General features: G+C 36.1%; 1 protein-coding gene across 4 annotated transcripts in view; it reads left to right on the forward strand.

Moving 5' to 3' along the window:
- Positions 1–16,135, forward strand: part of EPS8 (epidermal growth factor receptor pathway substrate 8) — a 181,575-nt gene that overhangs the window by 80,591 nt on the left and 84,849 nt on the right. The window contains exon 1 of one of the 4 annotated variants that reach the window (XM_045073349.1): positions 558–771. The exons of 2 other annotated variants lie outside the window; for them this stretch is intronic. The gene's annotated coding sequence lies outside the window, so the exon portion shown is untranslated. Of the gene's footprint in view, positions 1–557; positions 772–10,553; positions 10,659–16,135 lie in introns of those variants that run through there. One more of the 4 variants, XM_045073348.1, reaches the window with a different exon arrangement.

Here is a 16,135-nt window from a genome sequence, read left to right on the forward strand (position 1 = left end):
CCTATGTTGAGAAAAAGTAGGGCCAGAAATCTAGCCCAACTCTTCTCCTGAGAGAGTACTTTCTTCTGAGCTCCTTACCGGAGGGGACATCTTCTTACCAATCTCTGTTAGACTTGCATACTAACGAAATAGCCATGATCCTTCCTGGAGGCCATAACTGGCGATATTTGCTTTTGTGCATACCACTTTGGCCATTGGTTCTAGATTTGGTTTAGTACCAGCAGATTTTCTTTATTGTAAGTAAAGCTGTGTATTTATTTTAAAATTTTGTTATACTCATTTTTGTCTATTTATTTGTCTCCCATGGGAGGTCTTCTTCATTAGCTCATTTAACCATATTGCTGTATCTGAAATTCCTACAAGTTACTTATTAACCACTATGCCTGAGATTCCTCCTCTTTACAGTGGGCATAATAATAGTATCTGCGTGTATAGTATTAGTTTGGAGCACATAATAATTTCTCAGTTAGTGTTAGCTATATTATTTGCACCATTTAAAGCTTTATTTTATCACTTTAGGGAAGAGTTGGACATGCAGTAGTGGTTCCGTTTACTTAGTTAACAAGAAGAGGAAGTCTTAGTTAACGCCCTAGAGAAACCAAAGGAGAAACTTTGTTCGCTACAGTACAATGCTGAAACTGAAGCTTAGAGTCCCACCCTTCTGTTGATATGCCGAAGGTCACTTGGCACCAAGAGGGAACTGAGAGGAATGTCCTCTCAGTATTGCCTGGAAGATCGCTTAGAGGAGTCTTGCCTGGATTGTGTGAGTAGGTAAAGTTTGTGAATATTTACTTTGCTAAGGAGGGCTCTCAAAGGCATAATTATTACAGAGGATATTTGTAGACCTTGAAACATGCAGTAATACTTTTAGTACCCGTTAGCCTTTTGACAATATTTTAAATTCCCTTTTGATATTCCAAGTGGATTCTGAACTTGTTGAAATTGGTACCTCAGCTTCCTCAGAGTCCTGCCTCCTGCCTTCTGCCTCTTGGGGATTTAAAGGATTTCCTTCTCTTAGGTCATGTGTTTAAGAGAAAAACTCCCCTTCCCCCCAGATTATAGGTATGAAGAAATCTGTTGAGTAATAATAGTTGGGGAAGCACAGACAGAACATATCAAGTTTTCTTAAAATTACTTTTAAATTACTCTGATATGCAAAATACTGTGATTATACTATAAATCTTAACTGCTTTGGATTATTTATACAATGTTAGTTGTACTATGAGAATTTTCTTATTAAGTTCAGTTTTCTTAGGTTATTATTGGCTTTGAGTCCACCGACTTAACACTGCCAAATTTCTGTGTAAACATTTTGCTTGGGACCTAAAATGTGGTGAATATGTGTATTTAAAGGTTTTTTTCTTCCCCTAAACCCACGAATATTATTGGAACTTGTAAACATTTAAATAGTCAATTAATGGAAATTTTTAAGGAACAACTCTTTGAAAAAAATCAATTATATAATTATGTTGTTTTAAATATCAAATTTGAGCTTAGCGAGAAATTTATATAATTCTTACATAGGGATCTATTTTTTGTAGCTCTTGTAGATTTGTTACATTTAATTTTACTCAGGAGGAGTCTTTTCCTTGTTCTGTTACTGGTGATTAAATGAGAGGTTAAGATTTATACTATTTAAAAATAAGAGTTAATATTGTATCATCATAAACTAGATGGAGAACAAAAGTAAATAACTGGTTACATTCTGATTTGGTGCTGGGGAATGTAATGCATTCTTGAGTTCACATGCCATGGTTATGCCTGCATTGATCCTTTTTGAAGTACATTCTTGGATATGTTGGTTTTCCTCTAATGTGTCTGTTATTGTATTAGGACTACACCATAAGGAACATTATTAATTTATACCAGAAACTACCCATGCAAACATCATGTATGTAGCTGTTTGGTAGCATACATAGGTGAGGTTCCTTGGAATGTTTATGGCTTGAGTTATTCTTAACCTTGTTGCAAAGTCTTGGTCAGCTTTATAGGCCAAATTCTAAATCAAGTGTCAGTGTCCTGTTGAGTGTAAATTTCATATGTGCTCTGGGAATGTTATGTATTTTGTTCTTTGACCTGTTCTCACCTTAAGGAGGATATCCCTGCATCTCTTGTACCTGGGGTGTTTTAAAAGTGGTTTCTGTTTTTCTACAGATAGGCTTGGAAACACTTTCTTCTGTTTTAGTAAATTATACATATGAGAAAATGACTTTGGAGAGGATAAGATGTATAAACTCATTTTCTATATAATTCTGAAATAAATTGTGTAGAGAAGTTTCCTTTTCAGTTTCTTTTTTTGTTTTTTGTTTTTTGTTTTTTTTCAGTGAAATCATCTTTCTTTAATTCATCAAGCTACTGCCTTGGAATTTTAAGTGGACAAAAGTTAGCTTATTATATTTTAGATTTTAAATAATAGTTTACTTGAATTGTGTAAAATTTTTGTGCAGATGATATAACAAAGTAGATTTTTTTTCTTTTTCTTTTCTTTCTTTCTTTTTTTTTTTTTTTTTTAACAAAGTAGATTTTCATATAGTCTTTTGATCATTTTCCCTGTAGGATAATTCTAATTTAATTAAACAATTATTCTTTTAAAATTCTTAACTATTTTAAGCATGCCTGGGTGGCTCAGTCATTTAAGCGTTCAACTCCTGATTTTGGCTCAGGTTCTGCCTGATCTCAGGGCCCTAAGATTGAGCCCCACTTGGGGCTTTGTGCTGGGTTTAGAGCCTCCTTAAGATTTTCTCTCTCCCTCTCCTCTGTCCCTCCCCATTTCCCTGCCTTGAATCTTAATCTCTCCTTCTCTAAAAAAATTTTTTTTTCTTAAATTTTAGAGTTTAGGTTTGTGTATGTATTTTTAAATTTTTCATGAAACATTTTTTTGATTTTTCCGCTGTATGGAAAAATATATTTTTTAGTTTTTTTAAATTTAATTTTGTGTGTCTGTGTGTGTGTATGTTCCAAAATTCATTGTTTATGTACCACACCCAGTGCTCCATGCAATACATGCCCTCCTTAGTACCCACCACCAGCCTCATCCAACCCTCATCCCCCCTTCCCTCCAAACCCCTCAGTATATTTCTTATTTTAGTTAAAATTTGTGATATTTCTGTCTTCTGTATAGACTTTATTAACTAGATTTAGAAAAAAAAAAGAAAAAACAAACCAAAAAAAGTATATTCAGGACTATGATTAGAAGAAACTTGTGGTAGTTTTAATTCTTAATATAGTTTCTAAAATTTTAAAGCAATATGTGATATACTATCTCTTTGTATTTAGCAAGGTAAAATCTGATCTGCAATGGAATGTATATTTCTTAAGCTTTCCTTAGACCTTATATGAAGTTTTATCCAAGAAGGCTTTGCTTTGGGGAGCATTGGTGAACAGTTTCTTTAGGGTTAAAAATATGTTGTGTCAGCTATGTAGATGTAATTCATAACCAAATTATTTAACTTTCCTAATTACATGACCCTAATGATCAGATTTAAATATCTGATAATATTATTATTACTATTAGATTGCCTTCTATTCTTTTATTCCTTCATTGTTTCTAGAAATATACTTCCCTCTGATTTTGCAGGTAATTTCTTTTTATTCCACTATTTTATATAATTTGCCAGACCAAATGACACAGTTAGGATCCATTAAGTAGAGCTGTGAATATCAATCTTGGACACAAAGCTGGGGATTGTTGTTAGGGAAAGCCCTCCTGCTGCTCTTGCTTGGCATTCCAAAGACTCTGAATGAAGTCTCTTAACTTATTCAAAGCCTGGATTTGTGAAAGCCTGTTGGGCTCCCTTTTGCCCATTCATAACTGATGCTGTACTCTTCTGGTTAAAAATTGTCAGTGGCTTTCCCATTTCCCATCAGATAAAATTCAAAGGATGTTATGTAACATTTTTTTAATATTTATTTTTTTTAAAGATTTTATTTATTTGACAGAGAGAGAGAGAGAGATCACAAGTAGGCAGAGAGGCAGGCAGAGGGAGAGGGAGAAGCAGGCTTTCCGCTGAGCAGAGCCCAATGCAGGGCTCTATCCCAGGACCCTGAGATCATGACCCAAGCTGAAGGCAGAGGCTTAACCCACTGAGCCACCTAGGTGCCCCCAAAGTGTGTTATATAACTTATTATTTGTAGTTTGTAGTCGTGTATCTTAATCCCTGAGCTACTTGATCTTCATGCTTTTATATATCTCACATTTTCTGCCTTTTTTCTTCACTCATGCAGCAATTAGAATGTCTTTCCTTCATAATCAAAATTCACATCATCCTTTAGGTCTGCTAATCACCCCCATTAAATTTCTCCTAGTTCCTTATAACAACCTTGAAAGTAATCTGTTTTTTTTTTTCTTTTCTACATTTTCTTAATGTGCTTCATGTTATATCTTTTGTTAGTTATTTTTACATATGTTGTTTTATATATATATATATTTATTTATTTATTTAAAGATTTTTATTTATTTATTTGTCAGAGAGACAGAGAGCACAATCAGGCAGGGCAGAGAGAGAAGCTGGCTCCCCACCGAGCAAAGAGCCCAATGCGGGACTCGATCCCAGGACCCTGGGATCATGACCTGAGCCGAAGGCAGCGGCTTAACCGACTGAGCCACCCAGGCGTCCCTGTTATAATATATTTTTTAAAGATTTTATTTATTTGATAAAGAATGAGAGAGAGAGCATGAGGGGGAGGGAGAGAGAATCTCAAGCAGACTCTCCGCTGAGCTCAGAGCCTGATGTGGGGCTTGCTCTCCCAACAGTGAGATCATGACCTGAGCAGAAACCAAGTGTTGGACATTTAACCTGCTGCATCACCCAGGTGCCCCAACACATGTTATAATATTTCACAACTCCTGTATAACACTGCCTGATTTTAAATGTTCCACTGAGTTAAGGCTCTTACTCTGTTACTAAGATGGGTGTAGCTGGTTTCGTCATATTTCTCCTGTTTTTCCTTGTATCCAGTAATGCTCATAAATATTTGGTGACTGAATAAATGGAATGACATGACAGTGAGTTATTGACCACCAGACATTTTATTGCTCTGTTGGTATGGACATGTGGGGAACAGGGAGAGCAGTTAGGGAACTAAACAATTATGGCATGGCTGTCTGAGTCTGAGCTGTTCCCAAGAGCAAAAGCTGATAAACGTCAAAGATGCAGTTAAGAAAAAATTTAGATCATATTTAATGGTTCACTACTGATAAAAAAAAACAATCTTTTGTAGTTAAAGACTTTGGGTTGATAGGAAACTGAAGAGTAACACAGGTCTTGTAAATCATGACTACAGTTCTGAGTCAGAGAACATCTGTCACGAGTTCATAGTTTGGGAACGCATACAGTCAGTTCAGCTCTAATGCTTGTTTTGAAAATGGGAGTTTCTATCTACTTTATGGGTACTGGAGAACAATTTGAGGATCATGTAAATTTCACGTTTGTTTTATGTGATTTTATTTGAGAAACAGGAGGTGACAGAGAGTGCCCCCTGGTTAGAGTGAACCTCATACGAATACATAAAATGCATGTGCACAGACCTCAGACATCCTCCGGCCACCTAACTTCATTTCACATTGTGAGCTACAAAGACCTCTATCTTGTTTTATAATTTTCCCTCCACTTTCAGATAACCCTTTATCCACCCTTTCACGATAACTCATAAGCTTTAACTCTTTGGACAGCCAATTCCACAGGCAAACTTCAGATCTTTCTCAAGGTCAGATGCCATGTTTATTGTAGTTTTTATTGATTTTCTAACTACTTGACACATGTAAAACTGTGTTGTGATATTTATTAGGTTCTTTTCTTTTTTATGAAGCATCACTGACGAGTTTTTGAGTGTTGTGCTTGTAACCGCATTTTGTCCATAAGCCCTGTGATTTTTAATGATGTGATTTTTGTATAGCGTCATAATCTTTAGGAATATGTATGTTCATGAAAAGAGAACTGGCTTTACTAATTGCTAACATACAGAGTGTGAACTGATGGCTCTCTCTCTCTCTCTCTCTTTCCTTCATTTCCAATCTTCATCTTCCCTCTTTTTTGATTGTGGAAGACACTAAACTGTAGGAGAAACACAGCACAACAGAGCAAAATGCCAAAGGACTTAAAAAAAAAAAAAGGACATAAATTTACTGGTGGAAATAAATGGATAGCTTCAAAAGCATGTAGAGGCTAAGATGTAAATATAAAAAGCCTGTGGACTCTGGAGTGAAAATATATCTTTACTTTAAATAATAATAATAATAATTATGTTTAACATTTTTTGAGCCTTTACTATGTACTGGGCACTAAGATAAGTGCTCGACATGGATTATGCCATGTAATCCTCATAAAACCCTATAAAGTATGTGATTACTGTATTTTACAGATGAGGAAAATGAAACTTAGAAGGGTTAATTATCTTGCCCAAGGTAGATAACTCATAAATATAAATGACAGAGCCAGTTCTACAAGCAAGCCTGACTTCTGAGACTTACCTTTTAGTGGTCTTTCAGAGTGCTTTATAGATGATAAATTAATAACTTCTACAAGTGTTATTTCCTCAACACTTAACTGTGTCTGATTGACATCCCACGCTATTTCAATCCCAGTAATAAATGAAGAAACAAATGTGCCCAGGCTAAAAAATGCACGGATTGTCAGAGGCAGAATAATAACAGAAATTAATTCTAATACCTAATTCAGGTGTTTTTTTTTTTTTTTTCCTGGAGCTTATACATAAAAAGGAGAAAATTTTGATAATTAACAGTAAGGTGAACTGAGCTGAGTAGGAGAAATGATTGTGTTGGAAACTGGAATAAAAGGGGATGAATTTATAACATTATGTCAGAATTGAAAGGAGGGAGTCTCTAACTGTGGTACAGAGACCTCTAACTCTGTGATACAGAGACCTCTAACTGTGGTACAGAGATCTCTATCTCTGTGGTACAGAGACCTCTAACTCTGTGGTACAGAGATCTCTATCTCTGTGGTACAGAGACCTCTAGCTCTGTGGTACAGAGACCTCTGTGTGTGGTACAGAGACCTCTAACTCTGTGGTACAGAGACCTCTAACTGTGATACAGAGATCTCTAACTGTGGTACAGAGATCTCTAGCTCTGTGGTACAGAGATCTCTAACTGTGGTACAGAGATCTCTAGCTCTGTGGTACAGAGACCTCTAGCTCTGTGGTACAGAGACCTCTGTGTGTGGTACAGAGACCTCTAACTCTGTGGTACAGAGACCTCTAACTGTGGTACAGAGATCTCTAACTGTGGTACAGAGATCTCTAGCTCTGTGGTACAGAGACCTCTAACTGTGGTACAGAGATCTCTAACTGTGGTACAGAGATCTCTAGCTCTGTGGTACAGAGATCTCTAACTGTGGTACAGAGATCTCTAGCTCTGTGGTACAGAGACCTCTAGCTCTGTGGTACAGAGACCTCTAACTCTGTGGTACAGAGACCTCTAACTCTGTGGTACAGAGATCTCTAACTGTGGTACAGAGATCTCTAGCTCTGTGGTACAGAGACCTCTAGCTCTGTGGTACAGAGACCTCTAACTGTGGTACAGAGATCTCTAACTCTGTGGTACAGAGACCTCTAACTGTGGTACAGAGATCTCTAACTCTGTGGTACAGAGACCTCTAACTGTGGTACAAAGATCTCTAACTCTGTGGTACAGAGACCTCTAGCTCTGTGGTACACAGACCTCTGACTCTGATACAGAAAGCCCAATCAGATTCTCATAAAGGAGCTAAAACTAGCACCAATTTCAGTACAGGGTTATAGTATGAGAGAAACCTGAGGTCTTGAGCATAAACTGGTTATACTGTAAATTCTGATTAGTAGTATGCTCAGAAAACAAAACAAAACAAAACAAAAAAAACAAACAGAGGGAAGAGAGAAGTGACACTAGATGAAGAATTCCAAAGGCTTTATTCTGGAGGGGTTGGGAGGAGAGAGGCTTTATCTGTACTTCTTTTATTGCATGTCCTGAATCACTTTTTGTTTAGGTGGCCAGTCACCTCATAGAGCTTTACATAAAAACAACTAAACAAGTGTTTAATTGATATTTGTTAAACAGAAATGTTGATAAATAGTAGAGAGAGTAGTTCTTCAGTTGAGTGTTGATTAAAAGCTAAATATTATACAGGTAATAGGATAAATAAGGGTGGAACCAATGAGTATTTATGTATTTAGAGCAGGGGATTAACAAATTCTGGCCAGTGGGCTGTTTTCTTTCTACAAGCCAAGAATGATTTTTACATTTTTAGTAGGTTATTAAAAACAAAAACAAAAATGAAGAATATCAGCAGAGACCATATGGGACCCACAAACCTCAAATATTTACCACTTAACCCTTTACAGAAATTTTGTCAACACCTGACCTGAAATATTGTCCAAAAAAAAGTTAGACTTATTCTCTGAGGAAATCAGATTTGGTCATGAAACTGTTATTATATTTCATAGAGGGCTACATTTTTGAACTTGTGCCTTTCTTTCCTTCCACATGTGGGAAGGAATTGATATTTACTTTATATATTTTGCTAGGGGATTTGTATACTTTATATTTATTTCTTGTACCCTTGAAAGATATTATAACTACTTTAAAATGAAGAAATGAGGCTCATAGAGGCTTAAGTAATCAAAAGTTTCACACTTAAGAAATAGTGGGATTCATATATATTTCTCTGGGTTTCCCAGATAAGAAAATGGTAAAAGTTGAGTATCTATCATTCAGAATTCTGGCTTGAAAATATTTAAATGGTATCATATGTAGACATTTGTAGTAACTTAAGTTAGTATCTAAAAATATAAACAAAACATTTAAATTTTACATACAAAAATTAGAATTGGTTGGAGAATTGTAATTATAAAATTTTCTTTTTTTTTTTAAGATTTAAAAAAAATTTATTTATTTGACAGACGGAGGTGACAAGTAGGCAGAGAGGCAGGCAGAGAGAGGAGGAAGCAGAGTCCCCACTGAGCAGAGAGCCCGAAGCAGGGCTCCATCCCATGAGCTGGGGTCATGACCTGAGCTGAAGGCAGAGGCTTTAACCCACTGAGCCACCCAGGCACCCCTAATTATAAAATTTTCATATGAGGGAAGATCTTCAGTTAAACTGTGGAGTTACAAAGATAAAGAAAAAATTCAGGACTCTTGTTAAAAACTAAAAATAATATTCACCTAAAAGAAAGAGGAGACTTAAAATGTTTTGAGTAGAAAGTAAAAAATAGGAAGGTTTATTCTGCTTCAGTAGAAAGTGCACCAGGCAACAATTTATTTTTGAAAAGCCCATGTTAGACAAATATTAGCCCATATGTTAATTATAAAGCCTTAAGAAGAAGAAGATTTCAAGGTTCTGTGAAATCATATAATGAAGGATCTACTAGTATAGATTGGAAGGTCAGGACAAGACTTCCCAAGAGGGGTCATTTAAGCTGAAATATAGGAGTTAGGCAAAGACAAAGAGGATAATTATTCCAGACAGATAATGATAGGCCTTGAGGATGGTAAGAGCTTGGAATATTCAAAGGAATATCAAAGAAGGTCATTGTATCCCCTGAGAATTCTGAGGACGAGAATTATATCTGCTTTGTTTATCCTTGTATATCCAGCTTCATGCATATAGCATCTGCTGGCACATAGAAAGCCCTTGGCAAGATTTATTGAATGGGCAAAGAATGAATGGACACTTCTCTAGGAAATTCATGGTATAATTGTGAGTACAGCGATTACCCAGATGAAGACTACTACCCTCTCTCTGAAGTCTACCTAATTACAATAAACTACTCAGGTTGTTGGTAATCCAGATTACCCTGGGTCACTTGCAGCTGAGGTGTCCCAAACCTTGGTAACCTCTGTCAAAGTATCTGAATGGAGCTTTGACCTAGAGATAGACTGCACAGAAAAAGCAGGAAAAAAGAACGTGGACTGTTCAAGCTGGATGTGATCCTGAGAAGGAAAGTGAATTTGCGTTATTACAATGTCGGGAATGAATCTGAGGTGGAATGAATGTAGCCACTTTTCTAAAATACAGGATAGTATAGGAAGGGTGTCCTGTACTAGAACATACAATCCCTGGTTCATGAGTGATCACTGGTGCCCAAATAGCCATTGAGCATCAGGCTTTTAGGTTTAAGTTAAGAAGTTAAGTACTCAAATACTTATTTGTGGAGAATATTTCTTCGAACTCATATTGGACTTTTAGATAATTTCACTTAGCGGTTTGAGCACAATGAGGAATTCATAAAGTAGAAAGAATGAGGAGAGGATTGCATATTTGCCAGGTCTGTGAAATAAAGTTATAGCAGCCATGGAAGGACTATTTTTACAAAGTATTGACTATACAATGGAAGTGAAGTAGAGGCTTGCAACAGTCAGGGAAAGAGAGAGGATTACTTTAGGTGGGAAGGTAAATGAGAATTGGACAACAAAGAAAGAAAACATTTTTGAGTTAAAAAAAAAAAGTAGCCTCTAAGTGGTAAAAACAACATACATAGAATTGCTTATACAGGGATTTAATGGTGACACTTATATATGCTTTACTTAAGCTTACACTTCAGAGGACTTCCATCTAATGGCATCACATTGTTGGAGGTTTCCTGTGAAGTTTGAGGAATTCCTTACTGGATGTCATAAATCTGTTTCCTTACAAAAAGAGTAATACTGGCCAGCAGATGAGGTAGGTATTTACCAAGAGCTCTAAGTTTTGTTTCTGTCATTGAGAAAAAAATGAGAAAACAATTACTGCCCCCCTGCAGTAATATATGGTTTTCAAAGGGTGTGTTTGGCGGGGGGGGTGGGGTGGGGGGGGATGGTACTGGCATGTGAAAAACTCTTAGGTGTTTATTTTATTTTATTTATGTATTTATTTATTTTAAGATTTTATTTATTTGAGAGAGAGAGAGAGTGTGTGTGTGTGTGTGTGTGTGTGTGTGTGTGTGTGCAATCAAAGGTAGGGGCAGAAGGAGCAGCAGATTCCCAACTGAGCAGGGAGCCTGATGCAGGGCTCAGTCCTAGGACCCTGAGATCATGACCTGAACTGAAAGCAGACACTTAACTGACTGAGCCACCCAGGTGCCCACTCTTAGGTGTTTATTTTAAACAGATTCTTTCTTGAGTATTGAAATTAGTGACTTAGATATTTGTATGTATTTATACCCTTAGGAATACTGATGTATTTTATTTTGTTCAATGCATGTTTTCCTTAAAGTTTCTATGTCCTTCATATTGTTTAAGAGCTCAATAAAAAAGTGAAAAATGCAGAGAAATTTTAAAGATTCCTTTAACCTGTTTCATAAGTCAAATGATCCTTTTGTAAGGAACATATCTATTCCAGCTTATTTTAAATTTTATAAGTAACTGTATGTATACATTGTCTTATTTTATCCACTCTGTATATTGTGAGATTGTGTGTAGGATAAAACATAGATACTCCTTTTGACTGGTGAGAAAATGAAGGATCAGTGAGAAATGGCATTTGCAAGAGAGACTGCTAAATAATATGAGAGATGAACCTAAAATTGAGAATTGGTAAAATCTTGATCAGGGCTCTTGGTTTCCCCCCCCCACAGTTTAATTCACTGTTTTTATAGATTAGGGATTTTGTGTCTTGATCTTTACTAAAGTGGAGTATATGATCTAGTTTATTTCAAATTTAAAAATATATACACACACACATTTGTACATATGGATAGGTACATAGACACAAACATAAAACCGTAGGGATGGTTTTAATTTTAATTTTTTTTTAAAGATTTTATTTTATTTATTTGACAGAGAGAGATCACAAGTAGGCAGAGAGGCAGAGAGAGAGAGGAGGAAGCAGGCTCCCCGCTGAGCAGAGATCCCGATGTGGGACTCGATCCCAGGACCCTGAGATCATGACCTGAGCCGAAGGCAGTGGCTTAACCCACTGAGCCACCCAGGCGCCCCTAATTTTAATTTTTTAACGTGTGTATTTGCCACAGAAATTCTTTACGCATTCAGTACTCGTCATTGATAGCCTTCACCTTGGACCAGGTGGTCATACTTGATGGGCTTTCAGACATTCAGTTGTCCATTCATTCCTCAGTTATTTTTTTTATTATCATGGTAAAATATACATGATATAAAATTTACCATTTTCATTGTCTTTAAGTATACATCTTCATGAGCTGAAACTGAAGCCACTCAGTAGTAACTACCCATTCTTCCATCTCCATCAGCTTCTGGCAACCTCCGTTCTACTTTCTATTCTTAGGAGTTAGACTTCTCTAGGTCTTCATATAAGTGGAATCATACAGTATTTGTCATTCTGTGATTGGTCTGTTTGACTTAGTTTGACTTAGCATAATGGCTTTAAGTTCCTTCCATGTTGTTGCACGCATCTGAATTTCCTTCCTTTTGAAGGCCGAGTGATATTCCATTGTGTATATATGCATTTTGCTTATCTATTTATCTGTCAGTGGACACTTGGATTGCTTCCAGCTTTTTCCATTGTGAATAATGCTGCTGTGAACATGGAGTCTAAGTATATCTTTAGGTACCTGCTTTCAGTTCTTTTGGGTATATACCCAGGAGTGGAACTATGGGAATATATATGGTAATTCTGTGTTTAAGTTTTTGAGGAACACTGCCATAGTTCTCCACAGCAAATGCATAATTAAAAGAATGTTTTTTCACTGACAAACAAAAAACTACCTTCAATTCTCTTACTTTCTGGATTTTTAAAATGAACTTTTCTAAAATAGGATGAATATCGCTTCAATGGATGCCTTACATAACCTGTAACTCTAGAAAATGTGGGCTGTGTCCTTGTAAATTATTGGTAAACACATTTTAGTTAAACTATCCTCCTCTTTCTCCTTGGAGAACTCAGAAATTATGACATAGGTGAGTCTTAATTTTTTCCAAAAAATATGTAGAGCAAAATACAATTGGGATACTTCACGTAAGAATGAAAGAAACCAATACAATTTTCTTAAAATTAATTAACTTTGATTCCTTATTCAGTCTGCCTCCAGCATGCCCCCATAATTATTTTATTAAAAATTGGCAATATGACTTAATCCCACGGTTGATTTACTGGTGGCATAAAAATTAAACCCAAATTTCTGTACATGTTCTATAAGACCACTCATATTCTGGCATCAAGTTTTTCTCAATCACATTATCTTTTTATATAGGCTAGGTTGCAGCCACAGTGATTATCTGACTATGCCCTGGAACTCATGTCCTTCCATGTACTACTCTTTGCATATGCCTAGAATGTTCTCTCACTGCCCCCTTACACCTACTGATTGACACACTGTGTCTTTCACCTGGTTCTACTGTTACCTCTTATATGAACCCTACCAACAATCTACCCTAGGTGGATGCTTCCATAGCACATTGTTCATACCCTGACCATAGCGTTTACTAAGTTGCATTGTAATTACATCTTTGCTAAATTGAATGCTCCTAGGACAGAGCAGCCGTGTTGTTTATATGTCCTTGCTAGGAAGTCCACCACCTGGTAGGTTTAGGCAAAAAAAAACCTAGATGACTTTAATCATCCTTTCTTAGTCATGTTCTCTCAGTAACTTACTACTGCTCTATTTCTGTACAGATTTCTTACATTAATGGGCACACTGACTTCATAGCTATTCTCACATTACTTTAAATTTTGCTTATCCTAGTAGAAAGTATCTGGTAATTCATACTTATGTCTCCATAATACCATATATTTTTACTTCTAGAAGTGCTTGAAGTTTAAAAGTGGTTCTTAGGGGTAAAAACACTTAATTCAACCTAATAAATTAATTTCCAGTGGTATGTCACTTGGGTAAATGATACACTTTAATAAAGCAGGATGACTCTATCTTGGCCCTAAAATCACCCTGGGCAGGCCAGCTTCCAACAGCACCTGTCCATCTTCAGCACCTCCAGAGTGGTGTTGACCCTGGGGATATTGTATTTCCATAGGCTGCTGCTGTAAGGACTTCACACTCTGGGATAAATTGGCCCTTCTTATACTGCTTTTTAATTATCTGAAGGGCAGAGTGGAGGGGCTTTTTTCAAAGTGCTTATTCTGCCTCATTAACTAACTAGGAACTTTTTTTCAAATGTTTAGAACTAGAAATATGCAGCCATTTGGTATTTAAACTATGTTTTGTGAACCAGGTATAGATATGAGTGAATACTTACTAGCTGAACTGGCATCTTAAAAGATGGTCTTTCTTCTGAAAGCAAAATACTGCAAGAATCAGATATTTGAACTCTTTCCAGTATAGATTACTCAAGAGGAAACAAACAGCAAGATTCAGTTTAATTGCTTGTTATTTTGAAATAGGAAATGTTATGTGTATTTTTCTTCCCCAAGGGCTGTGTCCAGGACAGTATCATTTTGGTGTTTTTGTAGTTCTGTGAGATATTTCCAGTGCTTTAGAAATAAAAAACAAATGAGAAGGACATAAATGTATCTGGAAAGTGCAGTGTTTCAAAGCTTATCTAGGTAATTATTCTTCTAGGTAAAAGATTATATCATCGATGTTATAGTTACATTAGGAGTTAAAAACCAATATGAGAGGACATAGGAAATTTTGGCACAAATTATGTAAATGAACTGTTTATACAGATATGTATATGTTTGCTTATATGTGTGGGTTGTGTGTGTGTGCTAGAATGCTTACTAGGCATTCTAATGGAAGGCATGTGGTCACACAGCAGAGAAAAAATATGGGCTCTTGAGTTGGTCTAAAGCCTATTTGAGGCTTTCCTATGTACTAGGTGTCATGGGGCAAAGTACTTCATTGTTCTGTGTCTCAGTTTCCTCATCTGTAAAATTGAGATAATCATTGTACCTATCTCTTAGAGGGGTTGTGATGATCAGTTGAATTAATGTATGCTAAGAACCTATAACAGTGTTTGGCACATATTTAGTGTGCCATATTTAGTAAGCCTTTAATAAGTATCATTTATTCTTTTTGTAAATTATTATTAAATATTGGCTACAGAGTTGATTCGGAGAGGGAAAAGAATTACTTTGAAAAAAAAAATGATTGTTTTGAAGCCAAAGACATCAGTTAATTTTGTGGATTAAAATCATAAGTTTGTTTCTTTATTATTAAGAGATTATGGTATAAAGAGGGATATGTGTACGTAGTCAGTGATTTAGTCATTGTAATATACGTGGGATTATTCCTTTTTCTCTGTGTTTAAAAGCTTCCCTTTTATGACCAGATAATATATGTTTATGGAATGGTCTACTTTGAAACTTGGTTGGCTTTGGAAAATACATGTCTTTTTGTCCATTTTGTGTTAGACTTCAATTTTGTCTAATCAGTGTTTGAATGAAATGGCACTTGTATAGACTTCCTTCCAAGAAAAACATTGGGTGTTTCAGGAAGTGGTCTTGATGAGTCAGAGGATAATACTTTTTCCTCTGAGTCAGTTCTGAACCTCCTTGATATAAATAGGCTTACTTTTATCCAAAGTTCTGCTTTTTAGATCATGTGTTAAAATCATTGATACATGACCACATCAACAATAGTACTTTTATTGGTATTTCCACTCTTACCTAATTGTGATTGTTGAAATTCTGTTAATGTTTTTAAAAAACAGTTCAGTTGTTTCTGTACTTCTAAACTAGTTTTTATTTTGCATCAGTTTTACCTCAAGACTCATTTGTATCAGGTAGTCATGTGTAAATGTCTTTGATCACTACAATTCCAGGTCTCGTCTCTTAGCACACATTTGACTTTAGTACAGCATTTACTTTGCAGAAGATTGTACTAATTTGCCACACCCCAGAATTGTGTCAGAGATACAAAGGAACAAATAGAGTTCTTCTTTGTAACTACATTAAAAAATACTAAACATGATAAATCGTTGTCAAAGGACTAGATACTGTTAATGTCTGGTCTGGGAAGACTGAAATGTAGGTACTAAGAGTAGAATTGAGCAGTTGCTAGAAGGGAGGTATGAAGTGGCAGGAAGAGCATTTAAGATCAGAGCAGAGGCTTGAAGGTGAATCAGTGCAAGATATGCTCAGAAGAGAGTGAGACGAAGGGAAGGTTTATAGGTGTGAGTGCAAAAGAGAATGTGGAGGACTGGAGAAATTACTGAGGACAGAATGTGTTGGGCCTGGAATGGTAAGCAAAGGAAATTTCTGTGTGTGTGGGTGGGGGAGTGGGGGAG

This window comes from Mustela putorius, unplaced genomic scaffold (assembly GCF_011764305.1).
Source record: "Mustela putorius furo isolate JIRA1106 unplaced genomic scaffold, ASM1176430v1.1 tig00537227_pilon_pilon_pilon, whole genome shotgun sequence".
NCBI lineage: Eukaryota > Metazoa > Chordata > Mammalia > Carnivora > Mustelidae > Mustela > Mustela putorius.